The following is a 5,396-nucleotide window of genomic DNA, read 5'->3' on the forward strand; positions in this document are numbered from 1 at the left end:
CTAAAGTATTTAGGGCTAGAAAAGCCTCTTTTTCTCTTAAAACAATTCATGTGTGGGATTTTAAAATTCTATAATTTTTATAAAAATGGCTTAGTTTTTAAAACCAGAACTAGTTTGTTGTGGTCACAAACCTGATGTGGTCTAGGTACCTCTGGTGACAGTTAACTGACCCATATTCTCCCGGCTTCTGAAGCAGACAGAATAGCAGTCCTGTGGATTCAAGAAGACAGAGGTTGCTGTCAACAAAATCAACCACTTTAATAGATCAAAATTAGGTGGTCATCCTTCACCTTGCAATTTGGGGGCAGCAAAACATGCCTCCCCTCCCCAGTTTCTAAAAATACCTGATCAAGAAGAACCTAGCTAACAAATAAATTCATACTACACTTGATCTTAGCCAAAAGGCCGAGAAGCAATACAAATAAATCCATAATGCTGGAGAGTGTGTTTATCAGAGGTGGTGAATGAGCAGGAAAATGAGGCTGTGGTGTATGGTTCTTAAGGATTCTCCCAGAATCCTACTTCTGTTCCATCTTGAGCACCATCTACACACCCCAGAAAGAGGCAAAGCAAGACGCAGATGGAAAGCATGCCAGCCCACTCCACCTGAGCCAGTTCCTCCTGGTTTTTCTCCTCTGTGTCCTTAACCTCGACTTCAATCAATTTCCCTTTCTCTGATTTGTGAACAGACAAAGGAATTGGTTATATAAGATACCAGTTTACATTTTCAGAGAGTTCACATTCATCATGTTATCTTGAGACCGTTGGACAGTAATAAAACCTTGCTAACACTCTAAAATTGCATCTTTAGAGAGGATGCCATGATTGACAGTAGTTAAACATTTTTTGGCAACAAACAAAAGGCACCTCATAAAATTCTAACCTTGTCCATGGCAGACCTGTATGCCAATTTCCACCTACCCTCCTGAAAGATATATTTCACTTGTGACAAAAACAAACCAGAGAGAGAGAGAGAGAGAGAGAGAGAGAGAGAGAAGCTGCTTGATTTTGTTTGATTTCTGTTGCTGTGGAAGAAAAACCAGTTCAAAACCAACTTGGGGAGTAAAAAGTTTATTAATCTTACACATGAGAGTCTATAATCAAGGGTGGGATAGAAACTGATGCTAGAAGCCTGGGGTCAGAACTGGAGAGTGAGGAGATGCTACCTACTGGCTTGCTTCCTTTGGTTTACTCTGCTACCTTGTCTTATTCAACCACGGACCACCTGACCAGTGATGGAACTGCCCACAGTGGGCTGGGCCTTTCTACATCAATTACTAATCAACACAGTGCTCCAGAGAACACAGTCTTTCTCACAGGCTAGTGTGATAGATGTGCTGATTCGACAACTGAGCTTCCACCTTTCCAGGTATCTCTTGTTTGTATCAAGTTGGTAAAAATTAAGGAGCACAATATCTAGTTGAAATTTCTCCCAAGGCAGGCACCGTAATGCATACTTATGATTCCAGTGCTTTGGAGACAGTCCTAGGATAGGCCCTTCAGTACCACGCTGGGTCATGCAGAACAGAACCAGTCTCAAACAAAGTAAAACAGCAAAACAAAACAACATGTCTTGCAGTATTTTGCTGAACCCAAATAGAATATATTTTAGACATGAAGGTTTTTTTGGCTTTTTTTTTTTTTTTTTTTTTTTTTTTTTGGTTTTTCCAGACAGGGTTTCTCTGTATAGCCCTGGCTGTCCTGGAACTCACTCCATAGGCCAGGCTGGCCTCAAACTCAGAAATTTGTCTGCCTCTACCCCCCAAATGCTGGGATTAAAGGCACCACACCCGGCATGAAGTAATTTTTAAAAATGATGAATACACATTCTAATTAAATGTCTGTGTGCTTGTCTGTGTATGTACACACAAATGCATGTATCTACATAGGCCAAGAGAAGGGTTTCAGTTCCCTTGTAGCTAGAGTTACAGGCAGTACCAAGAACTGAACCCTGGTCATCTCAAAAAGCAGCAAGTGCTCTTAGCCACTAGCATCTCTCCAGCCTCATGAAGTGATTTCTTAAATAGAAACATGAACTCAAGAAGACAAGCAAAACCCCTTACTCTCATATTAAAAAAAATCTGAAGGAAACTACTAACTAAAATGATATTTCTCTTTCTACAGATACAAAAGAGATACAAATTTCTCTTTTCTATGTACAATTAGGACAATTAAATGATTAGAGGTCAGTTCTAACAGACTGCACAAAATACCAGAATCTGTAAAGCATGCCACCACTGGAACATGCAATGACAATTTTAAGATGAAGAAAATTCTAAATACTCTCTGTTTTAAACAACATATGCTGCCAAGTTCTAAGTTACTGATTATTTTTCTTGAAATTCACATTCATTTTAGCCCGAATCTCTCCTACCATTTATACACGAGGAGCAGCTGATGGGAACGCACTGAGCTATTTGTAGCTGCCCATGTGTTCAAGAAGGTAGCATGCGAAAACAGGATCTTTGTTCCAGGTGGTGATTTCCACCAATGGAATGTGAAGATATAAATGGTTAGGCTTTGACATCATGGTAGAAGATTTTGTCTCTAGGCAACAGAATGTGTCTCACAGTCACAGCAGTAGCTGGGGGAGCACTGAAGGTCTGGCTGCTATGGAAGGCCACACCTAACAGGCAACTTGTAAAGGGCATTTATGCATAGACAAATAGTTAGACTAACTAGTATCCACACTGGGAGCTGGTTGCCTTGCCCACTCAGCATGGTGTCACATAGCAATTAAAGAGCTCTTTGCTCTGCCCCATGCTTACCATCACATAGTGATGTTGGCTGGCTTCACCAGTCCCATGCTTTGCCCCTTAGGCCTTTGGGGATCTTCCTGCAGTAGAGTAATAAGTGTGGGTGTAGAGTTACACCTTGTCTTAGCTGAAGGTGGACATAGGGAAATACAAAATAGGGTTTATTCCCCAGGTAGCTTTCTGCAAAGTACAGAGATTTTTAAAGGCTCCTCCTGCCCCTCTTGGAAATAGTTCATGAGGAAAGGAAATCAGAATTGAGTGGAGATTACAGATGGTGAGATTCTAAAGTGAAAAGATGAAGAGGCAGGTGTATACAGACGTGTCCCTTAGTGACAGGGATATGTCCTGAGCAACGTGTTGTTAGGTGACATCATCACTGTGTGGACATCTCAGTGATTACACAGTCTGTATGGGATGGTCTACCACACCCAGCTCTGTGGGCTCAGAGAAGAAATGGCATTATACAGAGCAAGGATGCAGGAAAAATGCAAAAGTCTCATGTAACTCTGAAGGGACTCTGTCAGGCACTATAATGCTGTCATCAGACATGCAGCTGTGCCAAAAGGACCAGCTCATCTTTGTACTCATCCTTGTTAATGCTGACATTCACTGAGGTGTTGCGGTGGTCTGAGCTATGTGCTGACCTTTCCTATTATAATCTTAGCTTGGGGCATGGCTAGACCTATGGAAGAGCAACAGAGGATGCAGTAAAGATTCAAGGAATGAAGCAAGGCTATACAAGTGAGCAAGTTGATATATTCAGTGATTTGAAAACAGTGTCATCCAGGTTTAAACAGGTCAGACAATCCCTTTAGGATATGAATCTTGAATGCTCTTCTCTCATTTGATAAATAAATGTTTATTCCATAATTATAGGTTGACAGAGTTGATCAAGCTTGTGGTAATGTTATGATTTATAAATGCCATGCAATATTTTTAATATTTTTCCTTATAAGTTTATGTATATATTGCGTTGGAGAATGCACATGCCGGGGCCTTCTTTCTTTTTATCCTGTGGGCTCTGGGCACAGAACACATCTTGTCAGGCTTACAGCAAGCTCTCTTGCCTGCTGAGCCATCTTGTGTGTCCTTTGATGTAGAATATTAAATCAGCCTAATTCTGCAAACTTCCTTGCGTTTTGCAGTCAGACACTGAGGAAGTTCTCCTCTGCTTGTTTAATTCTGTGCCCTGGCAAATTTCAAAGTTGATTTCAGGCTGATTGTAAATTACCTAATTCTGAAAGGTGAATTAATAGTGGGACTAATTTTAAATATGCCCAACTCTTTCTGATTTCCCGGTATTCTGAAGGAAGAAATCCATCCTCTGGCTGGGCACGTCAACTGTGCTTCAGGGTTGTGCTTTTACCATTCTGACAATTCTCTAACACCCCTGCTAGAAATGCTCATGTCTGTTAGGACAGCCACTGCTTTGTAAAATATTGAGGATTCTGTGGCACCTGGATGAGGAATTGATATGTGGGCACACTGTGGAAAAAAGTAGGATGTGCTCCAAAATCAAAACCAGAACTATCATAAACTTCAGCAATCTGCTCTAGGCTGTATAAACAAAAGAATGGAAATCTGGACCTGAACAAGATGGCTGTATCCAGGGTGCTTATTGTAGAACTGTTCACAGCAAATGGATAAATCAGAAGTCAGTCAGTAGGTGAATGGACAAAGAAATGAGATGTGTGTGATATGTATATGTTGTACATGCACATATAGCATATATGTGCATTCATATATATATATATATATATATATATATATATATATATATATATCCTCAATGTAATGTTACTGAGCTTTTGTGAGTTCACTATTTAGTTGTTTATTTGCTTCTTTGGTTTTAAGTCAGCGCCCCTCTATGTAGCCTAGGCTGGGCTGGAACTTAGCTATATAGCTCTGGCTATCCTTAAACTCTTTCTGCCTCCCCGTTCTGAGTATGGAGCTGTCAGGTATGTGCCGAAGCTGGAAGCATTTACAAAGAGAAAAATCCTGCTCTGTCCAACACCATAGCAGTCTGTACCTCAGAGACTGTGCCTGGGAGACAAGGGAGTCGTGAAGGCCAAATACTGCACAATCCCACCTATCTAAAGCCTGCACAGTCGCTGCAGAGAAGACAATGGCAGCTGTCAGGAACTGGAGAAGAGGAAATGAGGAATGTTTGTAATGGGTATGCAGCTTCTGTTAGTCATGCATGTATATTCTAATGATTCGCTCTGTAGCATGGGCCCAACAGTTAACTGTATGGTTCTGCATGTACTTTCAAATATGTTAAGAGGGTAGATCTCATCTTAATCGTTATTCTTTTTCTTCTCTTTTCTATCTTTTTAATAAAAGTAATAAAATTTATTTTAAAATATACAACTCAGTATTGACACTTTTAAGTCAGCAAAATAATTTATAATAGTTAAATGCCTCTTAAATATATATGATGTCTTCTGAAGCTAAAAGTAATATGCACTCAACCAGTTTTTAAAATCTATTTGGAACATTAAACAAGATAGAAATATCGAAAAATTTTCTTATGAAGTTCTCTATGAAAAGAAATTGTGACAGCTTCCTGATTAGACATAAACCATTCCATCTCCAAGGGAGAAGATGCAGTGTAACTGTGGCTTCATAGAATGAATTGCA

General features: G+C 40.0%; 1 pseudogene; it reads right to left on the reverse strand.

Annotated features, from left to right (window-relative positions):
- Positions 1-259: 259 nt before the first annotated feature.
- Positions 260-417, reverse strand: LOC115031854 (annotated as a pseudogene).
- Between the last annotated feature and the right edge of the window lie 4,979 nt (positions 418-5,396).

This window comes from Mus caroli, chromosome 8 (genome assembly GCF_900094665.2).
Source record: "Mus caroli chromosome 8, CAROLI_EIJ_v1.1, whole genome shotgun sequence".
Taxonomy (NCBI): Eukaryota; Metazoa; Chordata; class Mammalia; order Rodentia; family Muridae; genus Mus; species Mus caroli.